We start from the raw sequence: 13,764 nt of genomic DNA, 5'->3' as shown, positions 1-13,764 counted from the left end.
TGGCGTTGTTGCAAATCAACGCAACTCGGACTAAGAGATTATTTCATCTCATAAAATCTGACAATCCTCCGTATCTTAGGGCATCATTAGATGTATTTCATAAATTGAAGCGTAATGTGCTATGACAAGAAAATTTGTTCTCATTTCTCGCTGGGAGAATTATTAATTTAATATCGTGTACTTATATCCGTTCCATAAATTTTTCGTAATTATAGCGATAATTCAAAACACATCGTCACACGTATATACCTGTGTGCGACGATTTACGTTGCACTTTGCCGGAATAATGTTGTAGTATACCTGACGATAACACAACTGCGTGCAATTCGATTATCTGCAACGGTTATTGCATTTCGTATCGAGTGTTGCACCAATCGCAGTTTCTTGTTGGATGGCGTTTTATCGCGCGAACGTTATCAATATTTCTAGCCATATGTTCAAGTCAAATATTGCGAATCGTTGTTCCTTCCTGATATCACGCGTTCGCTCCTGTTTGCAATTGGTTCTATGCTTCCCTACGTTTGTAAACCGTGTACTGTAAACTGATTTGATCAAACATATTCGTACTATTCAAATGCAATATTGTGGAATTACAATCATTCTTACCTCAAAACACGGGCACATTGCTTATTACAATTGTACAAATATTGTTAAAAAAATTTTCAAATAGCATTTTATTTTAATTATATTTCAATATTATAAAATTATTTTTTTATTCGGCTTATATGTGTCTCGAGATTGCCGCATTCTTTCAACCGCATATAATTATTTGAACATTTATTATTATATTTGATAGTTAATAATTAATTGCAGATAATGAATTGTAGAGGAATTTAATATTTGCTACAAAAGTATAAAATGACAAATATCGGGGGATGCGTCTGACAAGCCTGAAGCTATACAGACAACAAAAGACTTCGGTGAACGGTATCGGGTATAAAGATGGAATTTGGAAAAATACGGATGCAACAAGCGATGCCAGTCATAACTTCAGAAATGGAATGTCAACATAGCGCAACTGCCGTCGTACGTATAGGAATAATATCGACTGCTTTACGAGTAGCGACGTAACAGTATCGGAGCCACGTATATAGCCCGCCCGATCCCCAATGGAGAAGTCATACGCGAGAAAATGGCCGCGATGGCGTGCCATCGAATGTATGTATATGTGCACATATTATACATACCTATGTGCCGCGCCAGATGAAAAAAACAAATATACCATGATCGCTTAACCGCGGCTGTCCACAGTGACTTTTGTTGGGTCCCCCGCCCGTCTCAAGTCACGTGTTCAAATATTATGTAAGCCCTCCCCTCTCATAAACACACGGAGGGCGTATATGCGACGAATTGACCGTAGAGGAAACGATACAGCCTGATGAATATACTCCCGTATTTTCGAACCGTTAAATATCCTGCTGGCGGCTTAATGAGATATACCGCACACATATATTTTAATGTAATTACGGTTCTTAAGGTGATAACTGATAATGACGCACCACCTGCGTTCGTGTTGAAATTAAGCCGGGGGAGACGGAAGATGCCGCACGATCGGATGGCACTCACTTCATGAAACGTTTCTCCAGCATTGTCATTATCTTAATGAAATGCCTTTGTTTACAGCTTGTTTAGCCTGATAATGGTAACCGTGCACGCGATAGGGGGGGGGGAGTTTGCGCATGCAGAGCGTGTTCAATCTACTGCGGTTGCGGTGGCACGAGCGATACGTGAGACTCATGTGAGCACAGTGTTAAGACGATTCGTAGATTTCGTAGAAATTGAAATTTAATCCACCCCAGTGTATACGTTGCCATACATTCAAAATCTTAAATGTGTGTCAGATGATGGGGAGAGGGGGAGGGGGTCTTCAAAATTTTTATAAATTTTTCTTTTACAAATATACTAAACATATATAATTTGTGTAATTTGCAATATTTTTAAGAGTTTTCTGAACATTTTAATCGTCATTTAAATTTAATGTTAAATGACGATTAAAATATATATTAACATATTTAAATTAAATTTTTGTGTATAATTAATATTATTTTTAACTTTTTAATTATTGTAACAATTATTATTTTTTAACGAAAGATATATTTTTAAATTTACATTAATTTGAAACAAGACACGTTCAACTTGCATTTATACTTTTATTTTCTATCCTATTGTATCTACGTAATATATGAACATCACGACTATGTAATCTCTGTTTAGTATTATTACATTATTATTTCGTTCGTAATCGAGACAGCACAAGGAGGCTTGCGCGTGCTGTCCAATCGACACAAGATTTGTAGCGTGGGATCCGGTGTCTTTTGAATGCTGATTTGCATGACTGCATCAGTCGCGCGTTATTATCCTATCGAGTTACGTATCCTTACACACTGAAGTTACCTCCGCCGCGCCGTGCGCGACATAGGGATCCCTGACCAGACATTAAAATTGCAAATTGTGTACAAGAGTGATGAGAGATCGCGCCAGCTCGACGTTGCTCGTCTTACCGCGTTTTATTTATCGTTTATTATGAAGAGGTAGGATGGAAAATAATGAAACGTGACACTTTTAATGTCCACGACGGGTCCTGTTGGCAAACAGTGCGAAAAGTGCAATTAATGTTAATTGATGATATGATATTATACTATGTAATCATATTATCTTATTGTATTAATATAAAGTACCTGCAATTTTTCCTATTTTATTTATTCCTATTCATTTCTTATTTTATTTTATAATTTATTAGTAGCAATATCGTGTTTATATGGAATTTGACTTAAAAATAGTTATTTTTAACACTTTATAAACAAATCCTAAATTAAATTTTGTAGAAATAAAATTTACTTGAAATTAATCAAAAGATATAGTTCAGTTATTTATTTATATCTTTGAAATGTTATGAAAAGAATTTTTATTTTAGCCATTAATTCCTCGTGTCTATAATTATTCGTGTCTGGATATTTTCGTTTGAAAAAAAAATCAACTTTAAATTATGGGAAGAATTCGCCATTAAGAGTTAATGCGACACCGGCGGAACATCATGTATATAGTTATCCCGACAGCATTCCCGAAGTAATGTGCGAACGTGGATGGCAAAAATCTAACGAGTACATCGCGTCGTGGAAAATAATGCCGCAGGATATACTTCACGTCGTTTGGCTTCGTTCCCAGCAAGGACGTCTCTTTCTGTTTCTTCTCGCGAAACGCGAAACGCAGCGCGTGCACGAACTACGTCCGCGCTTTCGCGCACGTCGGAGATGCCCGTTTCCAGGCGAACGCCTTTTAGCGGGCGACGGCTAATCTTCGCGCTTCGTAGACCGCACGGGCTTCGACAGTCGGCAGCATTGTTAGCTCTCGAGCACGACGATAATTACCAAGGCTCTCCGCCGTAACGGTTCGCGGTAAGAGGTGGGCGCGAGCTATAGGTATCGCGTCGCGGCAAAGATTTTTCAGCCGCCTTCCTTCCGCCGAGCGCTATAGCCGTTCGCGCAACGCCGTTCCCGGTAAATGTTCCTTGTTCCTCCGCGAGTCCTCTTCTTTTTTTTTCCCCTTCCTTCCCGGCCCACCTGCACCTGGGTGTCTAGCACCTAGTTTGCGCGCCGATTCGCACCTTCGCCCGGCAACGTTCCCGGAAAACGGTGGAACGTTCGCGTCACAGTCGGTACCGAAGCGGGCAAGGACACTCGGCGGAGAGGAAGAGGAATGGCCTCGATTTATTACATTCGACATTCGACGGTGCCGCTGGGGTTTCGTGCCCGCGGGCGAAATTGCCTCAGAAGGCGAAATCAACGGGCTCGCGAGGTATACGACGACCGATTGGATATTCATAAAAAACGGTGAGAGAAGAGATGCCTCTCTCGTATCACGGAGATAACGCTGCGATAATTAACATGCTAATTAAATGCGGCGTTTTAAAAGCATCGAGAGTGTAATAGAGATTATCAGGTGATGTAGGACGTTGACACACAGTGCATATTCGAAGTTAAATACAACTTTAATTTTGAACTTTATCTGTTTGATATATAAAGATCATATCTGGTTATTGATCGCGCTTTGCTCCTATAAACGTAAGGCATGTCAATTATTTTCAGTCGGACACGTGGAATAATTTTACATTAAGGTTTTATCATTTTAAGAGTCTCTAAAGCATATATCGTCTTTTATCTCTATATAATGAATTAAATTACAATAATTAAATTATGTTTTCTTCATATATCATAATTTCAAATTTTTTTAAGTTTCTCAAAAATGTCACGAAAGTATTGAGAAGAATGAACTACAATAACAAGAATATTGCACGATTCAAATTGTTATATAACTCGAATAAGAATACGCGACAAGGCAGGTTCGCATGTAGGGAGCGCACTGCATGACTGTTGCTTCGAGCGATTAAGATTTAGCTTAAATTATCGGCGCACTCGGAGCTTACCGAATAACCGCATGTCGGCGCGATAAATTATCATTCGTTATTATAGGTTGTTAATTACGATATCGCCGCGAGTGCCGCGATTTTCCTCGCTTGGCGCGCGTCGAGAGGGAGACGTGGGTGCGATAGAGTGCGAATTAGACGATGGGGTCTTCATAGCCCGTAGGGGTGCGCATTTCGAAAGGGAAGACCAATGGAGGCCGGAATCTCTCTCCTCGCGGATAATAACGATCATTCCCAGTCGAGACGATCATTCCGCGGTCCGCCCGTCCCGCCTTATCGAATAACGGCGAGCGGGAAGACGAGAGGCGGGAGGAACGAGGAGCTTGCAGCAGCCGGCCATTATCGTCTACCCGAGCCATTAGCCGATGGAGCTTTCGAGCCGTCGGACGGTAATAAAACAGCACCTGATCGGTATCCGCTGTTATTACGCCACGAGGTATGTAAGCGCGGGTATTCGCGTAGACGAGTCGTCCCGATGGAAAAATAAAAGGAACGACGTCGCTGAAACACGTCCCCGTCGGCTGCCCATTGATGTTTGTCCTTCTCGCCCTTCACCTCGCTTCATTTTTGCGACCGTAATTCATCCTTCGGAAGATGATACATCTGACAAAACCGCGATCAAATGCAAGAAAATCTGTACATACATGCGCCTACATGCGTCGTGTTCCTGATATCGCGCGTCCCACCCTGATTATTTATACTACCTTTGGCAAATAATGCGAGCTTTATCTCATCTCAGTAAATATTTGATTAAATGTCATCTTTTCCCAGAATTTTTTCGATTTATTAAATGAATAATCTGAAATATTTGAAATTTGAAACACGATTCATTGAATCAAAACGTATGAATTAAAAGTACGAAATTTTCATGTGAGATTAAATGGGATTTTACAATTTTTATAGTATATTGTATATACCTGAGAATGGGCTTTTTTCAAGATTGGTATAGGTAACATAAATATGTAAAGTTATAAGATAAGTTTTATGAGTATAGATATATATAATCTAGGCAGAGGCTATCTATTCTCTTTATTACCATTGATAAATTTTAAACATACACACGATACTATCTTTATAGAAAATATTTATAAATACACTTTGTTCTTCGCGGATAAAACGGGAGATCGAAGAAAATAATTCCACAGCCGACAAGATATCGTGACATCGGAGTCATCGACATTTCATGATCGTAAATCAAGTAAACGGTGAATGTAATGGTGAATGCAATGATGCCGGACCTATTGCATGCTGCTAGAAATGTCTCGAAACGAGGTCGGTTGAGCGAACTCGATAAATTATAAGTCACCAGGAAGAACAAGAAGCGAAATTGGACTATCATTAACGGAAGTTTATGATAAGAATCATCAATCAATAAATATAAAAAATATTTCGTTTCATTTTCCGAATGGATATAGAAAGCTTGTTGTACAGATACAATATCTGATAAAAAATTGTGTCCTCGTAGGATATCGTATCATATAGTATTACGAGATTTTATAAACATAAGATATTAATATTTGTATGCTTTAGAGATATTTAAGAATTCTAAGAAATTCCTTTTTTTTATTATAAAAATAGGAATTCTACACCCTCATTAATTAATAGAAAACGAATTATTTTTCATCAAGTTTAATTATCCGTGCAAATCTCAAAATTTATTGTAATTGTAATTTGAAAGAATTATTTTTTAATACTTGTAGTTTAATATATATAATGTATACAATAAGATTCTCCTTTCACTATATTTTACCTTTTTAATTCTATGCTATTCTCTTTCTCATTTTAACTTTTATATATACTAACGTACGTGTGATAAGCATATAAAATATAGCATGTAAAAGTGTGAAATCGATCAAACTATGTAAATAGTTCGTATCTGTTTAAAATTTATATGTCACATTTGCATTTATTGCGTTGTACTTTTTAGCGACGTTATGGCGAAATAAAAATAAAAAAAAAAAAGTAATAATTACTTACCGGCCGGCTATTATTCATCTCTAGATGTTCAGTCAATGGAGCACCAATCATGTACAGCTCGAACGTGTTTCCTGTCCAATAGTCTCTGGGCACCAACCCTGAGAATAAATTGCATCCCTGCCACGCATGACGTGCGCAGGACCCACAGGCGGCGAACGTGTGTCGCGAGTAAAGTGTTCCAAATTGTTCCTTCGGGGTGACATTACGGTCGTCAAGGGCGATAGCGAGATACCGGCTGTAACGTTCGCCATATCTTTACATCAGATCTCGCAGGGCAAGAGAAAAAAGCGAGAAATACGACGGAAAATTACGCGAATGATAATCCGCGACACTTCGCGATCTGACAGATACAACAGCGAGATGCGGAGATGTTTCGAAACGACTTGACTATTTTCACAAGATGTAATCACGCAAACATTGTTTATCTCAAGCTTGCAGTATTGCAGTACATATATTACATGCAAATCTGATTTCTAAGAACGTATGTATAAATCACGGTATCTCTCTCGTCACCCTTTTGTATGGAGATCAGGACAACTGTTGATCAACATCAAAACAAATAATCACAATAAATCATATACATCAAAATAAATAGAAAAAATTAAATTTATCTTCGAATAATTTAAATTAATTAAGAAATTTTAGAGTAACGAGAAAAGCGATTAGTAAATTTAAAAAAATTATTTAAGAAATTTACATCCAATTATTGAAGTAAATATATCCTCGTCACACGTGCGTGGCAGAGATGCTCGTGCTTTCACAAAGAAATCTGGAAACAGTTCAAAATATAATATGTTCGGAAATATATCGCTTCCATTTAGCTGGTAATAATCACCATATCGAGTTCACTGTAAAGAATTTGCGCGTTGAAAAAATGCATAAAAGATCAATATATAATAACCGTAAGTGGCGGGTCCGAGCGATCCTCCCTCAAACAGCGTGTTTATCATTATAATAATATTTCGTTCTCGCGCGCTCGTTCAAGTGAAACTTATTATTCGGCCGCGGTTGTGACCCGAGACTTTGATACATCCTTGTTAATCGTTGTTGTGCTCGCGGTGGGATAATATAAAAATCATTACTGCTTTAATTAAGAATTAACCGCCGGGAAAACGCGGAATTCTCGTTGCCGAGTAAGGATAGCAAGCCGATATTTCCATTTATTATTCTTTTTTCTCCGTCTCGGAGAATCCCGGGTATTTCTGTGCGCGCAGAGCCGATACCGCGATGCCAGGGATAAACAGGATTCTCGGATAAAACGAAAATTTCTCTCCGGGGGCTCCTATGCGGCGGCCTCTCTCCCTCCCTTTCTTGCTGGCGAACGGGAGGAAGAGGAGAAGCGCGAGAAGAGAGAACTCCCGCAGCATCTGTCAGGTTCCAGGATAATTATTTACATCAGATAGAATCTCGACTGGAGTTCCACGGCGGGAAACAAAAGAATCCGCCATTGGCAAGGATGCTAACTAGGCAACAGGAGAAGGAGGAGGAGAAGGAGGATTTTAAAATGCAGCTTCCCCGTGTTATACTCCTTTTCTTACCGGCGACAGCTAGCTTATATTCCCGGCTAGCCATATTCTCGGGCGAAGGGTCGAGGTGAGATCCTGAGAATCTATCCTTTTAGTGGACGGATCATTTATAGATGATTTGACGAAGGATCGCGAAACAAAAACTTTTGAACGGATTCATCTTTCTCAGTAAACTCGAATGGAAATCGTATCTTATACTATCTTATATTAACTTAACCATGGATGAACAATGTTTCAAGGTTGTAACATTATAGGCAACATTGGGACGTATTGTAACTACATGATCTGCCTTAGAAAAAAATAGAAATATTTTAAATTACTTAAAATTAAATAAAGTATGATTTAAAATATTTAATTAAAGCAAGCATATTTCATTATTCATTGTACAATACGTGCCGACGTGTTATACGAAAGCTTAAAAAATTCATTATCGATAGGATGCTCTGCATCAGATATTCATTCATGGTTAAATACAATATTCAATATGTACCGCGACTAATATGTACGAATAAATATTTTCTTGCGAGCATCAGTATTTGTCGGATATTATTTGGCTTTCCTTCGCGGAAGGAGCTTTGCTCCGAGGATTAATAAAGAATTATATTCTCTGAGGAGAACGAGCGCTTTGTGCACGCTCACGTCGTGCGTAAACTTCGCTCGCAGGACGCTCGTCGTGTGCGTGGACGGGTTGTAAAGCCGTCAACGGATAGACCCGTAGATAAATACTTATGGCACTGAACCGTTGTAAACAATGTTGCTACGAGTGAGCCTGATAATTGAGGCGGTTGTTCGCCGAGTCGTAATTCCCCAAGTGACCCTACGGAGGACTCTCGTAGAAATGGCGTCTGGTATAAATGCTCGCGAAGTTGTATACAGATTGCCGTGACAGTTCATCACGCTCGTGTCAACGGTTGTAATAACAAAGGTATAAACCGCGAAATCTCGCGTTCACGTGCGAGATCCATAAATCAATCGGTTTAATAATCATCGACTTCTTCGAACTGTTTCTTCCATAAAATTCTGCACTGTTCTGTTCGTCCTGGTATCGACAATTAATTTCTTTATTCAAGTACAAATTTATAAACAACATATTAAATTTCACGTTTTTTTCGGCTTATCTCGTTGATTTAATGTTAAATCACGAAAGCGTGGATATCAAAATAACATATTTAACGTATGTATAATATCACGGTCGATTATTTTTGTGGTGGTTTTTTTTCAAAAAATCCCGGGTAAAAGCGGTCCTCTATCGGCACTTTAATAATCCGCTTTAATGAATATTTAATGTTATACGGATTTTGAAAAAATCACGATATATATCTGGCTACACGCGTGTAGACAGAATATAATATTCTGGAATATCCAGTATTACCAGTAGCACTGGTTAGTGGCGCCGCATTCGATTATGAATACCAAAGTCGGTATCTGCGTTTATATAACACGTATAATCTCTTAATTGCTGTAACAGCAATAATCGAACACACTAACGATATGTCGCGTGAAATAGTTTATCTGGATCAAGAATCGAAAACCGTAAATATCGACAATCTATCATAATAAATATAATAAATGACAACATGATCAAAAGTAAAAAGGTACTTTCAGTTTAATACAATTTTACTATTTTTCTTGAAAGTATCTATTGTTATATAAATTAGCCTTTTTAAGACAAGATTTATTATAAAATCTGAATGTAAAAATATAATTATAGAAGTTAACTATAAAAATATTTAAAAATTGAACATTAAACGTTCAATTTTAGGATATTAATTTACATAATATAAGTTAAGAGCTTTATACATATATAACAAAACATAAAATATATAAAGCATATTCTGAATAAATTATATATTAGCATCTGTTTTACCTTGAAAAATAAAACAAAAACTTATCTTTGACAATTTTTTAAATCGCGAACGCAGATGGCACTACATTAAGAAACGAATCGAAGAAATCAAATCTCTGTTCTTGGAACAAAAGAAAGCGCGCGGTAGTTCTCGCCGCGGCAAGATCCGGGTTGTAAAACAACTTGTAAAACGCGCGGTCCAAGATGCGTCCTGTCAGCCCAGGTTTTGCGACGGGTCCTAATCTGCCTGGCAAATCTATCGGCTTGCCGTGCCGGAGTAAACGGCAGATTATGCTTCGCGGCGGGAACAATAAATAAACGGGGCGCGCGTCCGCCGGCAGGCGGTGGACAATTTTATATTTGCATAAACGCTTGTCGCTGAGACACGCAATGTATACGTACTTTCATATACTGTGCAATATACGTGTCTTAAATATTGCGCTAGATTTACCAGACGCCATTCTAAAAAAATAATTCAACCGCATTGGGACAAATATATATAGGTGATTGGTCAAGTAAAAGGATTGGCGGGAACGAATATCTCCATCGTCGGTAAACTGTATATGGAATATTCTATTTATCGCATATCATTTTATCCTAACAGATTTTCTTTTGCAAACTTTTGAAATTGGAACAGTCAGTAAATCCATAAATCATAAATAACAAAAATGCAGAAAGTCTAGATTGCTCTACTTCCAGAGAAATGTTTCCAGTTTCGATTCTTTCATGTCGATACATAGCTACATCTAAATGTCATTATTTAAGTGATGTGAAACTGTGGCAATAATAATAAAAAAACTCTAAAATATATAGGTACATTCTCTAAATATATATGCACTATCTATACAAGTTGTTATCATTACGTAAGTAACTGTTGTACTGTGCGTAACTAAATCAACATAGTATTTTGTAACACAGGTAACAAGTAAGAGCTCTTAGAAAAATTCGTCAGCGATAAGAGGGCATACCTGCTATAAATTATACCGGAATATTTATGAAGTATGAGTTTTCTCTATTCTCGGCAGATGCAGATAGTTGACCAACGAGAACTCGTGTCAATCCAAGCACGACACGTGTATTCTATCCGTTAATCTACCCTCCCGATCTAACAATCTCTCAACACACACCGGGAAAAATGGCTCGCGTCGCGTCATTGCGTAGCCAGCTACGTTTGTGCATGGCCGTATCCTCTTCCCCGAAAAGTGACCACTGTTATATTTTTAGCTGACATTTTTTGGATCCTCGACTGCCCTCGACCGCTAACGAACTTTCCGATAGTTATCTGTCGGACCGGGTGCATTATAGCCCTCCGAGGTCGGCCCAGGTAAAACTTGACCCTCGAACTTACCTGGAACAAAGAAGAAGAAGAAGAAAAAGTTAGTTTGAATATCTCACGCATGTTATAATAAATATAATATATGCAATGTGCAATTATAGATAATATTAAAGAGCGAAACTCTATCGACCTCTTTTGCGCGCTCAGATTGAAGAGTATTAAATTAAGTAGAAAGTATTTTCATAAGATATAAATATATTTCATATAACGCATAAATACACACACACAAACACACACACACACACATGCATGTTGTTTGTTCAATCATAGCCATCAATTTATTATTCTTAACGAGACCGGGGAAAGAGAGAGAGAGAAACCAAACGCGATTAACATTAAACCGTTCTTCCGCGCAGTAAGCTCGAGCACATTAGTTTCCGTCAAGAGGACCAGTCATCCCCTCGGATTATTGAAATAATTTATTGCACTTTCTCTCTCTTCAACGCCACCCACACTCGTACCGACCGATACGAGAATATATCGCGTTCCTCCAAGGACTCGCGGAGTGCAAAACGCATTTGCATTCGTCGCTCGTGGCATGCATTTGTTATACGGGGCTCGAAAATGCCTTGCCGCTGCAGCTTCCTCACGTCCTCCCGCTTTTAGCACGTATTACGTCGCGTGATTCATCCTTGAGGCGCAGGATCGTATTTCTGAGTGTTCAGGGAGACTTTTTAGAAGTATCTCCCAGAGGCACGCGGACTAAACGTTAACGGTAATCGGCGGCCGTAAGGACCTCCGGCGGTGCGGCTTTATCGTCGTCTCCCTCTCAGCCGGCTAGGAATAAAATATTTCGTCGGGCAGGCTCGTTTCGGTCAGTGCCTCTTCCTTCGACGACCTTGCTATCTCTTCCCGCTAATGGATCCTGCTCGAGCCTGCGCTCGTGCTCTCATATCACAAAGTACTGCGTTGTATGGGGTGTTCTGCAGCGAATAACGTGAAAGGATAGGCTGGTGTCTTCACCAAGGCTGAAATAAACTGTTTCTTGCCTGCAGAAATTTATTGCGAGCTGAAGAGTTTAGAAAGAGGGAGATGCGACTCTTCAACTCCGTTATCACAGGGGTCTCAAAAAGAATTGCAAGATTTGCAAGTATAAAAGGGAATTAAACGATAACGGACAGAGCGCGCGGAGAGCGTCATTAGACAATATACTCGTTTGGTAGCTTCATTTTCGACCGGGTTTTTTTTTCAGTGCAGCATCAGGAAGGACCGGTTGATGATCATTAATCGCCGAGAACTGCGAGCACCTATCTCTCGTACTTCTCTCGTAAAGAGCTTCGCCGAAATGCCATTCTCTTGCAGCATCCTTTCTCTCCCACCCCCTCTCTCCCTCTCTCTTTCTCTCTCTCTCTGTAAAGTGCATCGGTCCACGAGATCGAAACGCGGAGTTATAATTGCCCACTCGGCAAGTCCAACATTCCGTGGACGTTAAAGTTATCGTGGTAGAATCGCCGCATGCGCCATGACGCCGCTTTCTCTTGTTCTTCTTCTTTCGTTTTCATCTTCTCTTTCTTCTTCTTCTTCTTTGGTAGGTACCTATCGCGACCGGTACCCTCGTCTCGCTGAAAAGGAAAGATATCGGGCGGAATCTCTCGTCGGAGGATTATCCCTCTCGCCGGAGTGGTTATCCTACAGGAGTTTCATCCTCTGGGATTACTTTACGTTCCTTTGCACGCGTTCGCGGAATTCACTTACGTACTATTAAACATGTACATACTTTTAGATCGCTGCAGATCTGAGAAGAAATTGAGTTGAAAAAAGAAATATTTGTAAGATATGCATATTACTTTTACTTATAAATAAATAAATAAATACCAAAATATGTTATTTAAATATCGTATTTGTTTAGTGACTTTTTATTAATGCGCATCATAAATATATGTGCTAGTGCGGGCTGTAATTCGCGTATGTAAAACGTATTGTAATCAAATTGGCATCCATTCTGAACGAGACTAAAGGATTGTAGTCCTAATTACTCGCAATATTGTTCATCGATCTTTTTCCCTCGCGTTCAATCGATCGCCTACATATGAGCATTACCGACGTCGTTTACATGGGTCACCTAGAGGCCACGTCGGCTCACCTCTAATTAGAATAATTAACAAAGGTGCCTGACTGGATGTGATCGTCCCTCGTACATTATTCCCCACGTCATTATTCCACCACGCCGTATTCTCTACTTTCGTGTAAATACATTATCTTTCTTTGGATCAAACGGGAAGACGAAGACGGGTTTTTAAAAAGACCCGGAAGGGCGGGAGCAAAAAGGAAGGAGAGGAAATCGATGTCGAGCGAGGATCCGTACCGCATTCTGCCGTCATGTCACATATGCAAATATCGGGAACTGTTGGTCCCAGGTCATTCCCATTTCAGCCAGCTTATTCGGTGCTTCTCGGACAATTTCTTTAATTCACGGAGTAATTAATTTGAAATGCTAACCACGCTTTTTATGCTCTTTACAGAGGAAAATTTCAGAAGTTTGCCGCAACAACTATTTTATCAATTATTAACGTTAGTTTTTTAAACGTTGTGTAATATTGAGCTGACATTTAAATAGCTTGTAAAAAAGATAATAGTAAGAAGTTTTACTTGTTTGTATATCTGTGTATTATGTACAGATATATAAACAGATAACGTTACAATATATATTATCGTT

At 39.0% G+C, this 13,764-nt stretch overlaps 1 protein-coding gene across 2 annotated transcripts in view; it reads right to left on the bottom strand.

Moving 5' to 3' along the window:
* Positions 1–13,764, bottom strand: part of LOC105452573 (epidermal growth factor receptor) — a 153,008-nt gene that overhangs the window by 77,667 nt on the left and 61,577 nt on the right. The window contains exon 1 of one of the 2 annotated variants that reach the window (XM_011693803.1): positions 6,401–6,978. The exons of the other annotated variant lie outside the window; for it this stretch is intronic. The gene's annotated coding sequence lies outside the window, so the exon portion shown is untranslated. Of the gene's footprint in view, positions 1–6,400; positions 6,979–13,764 lie in introns of those variants that run through there. 2 annotated transcript variants of the gene reach the window in all.

Source organism: Wasmannia auropunctata, unplaced genomic scaffold, assembly GCF_000956235.1.
Source record: "Wasmannia auropunctata unplaced genomic scaffold, wasmannia.A_1.0 LD336029.1, whole genome shotgun sequence".
NCBI lineage: Eukaryota > Metazoa > Arthropoda > Insecta > Hymenoptera > Formicidae > Wasmannia > Wasmannia auropunctata.
Note: the sequence above shows the minus strand (reverse complement) of the source record. Positions and strands in the feature narration are given on the sequence as shown.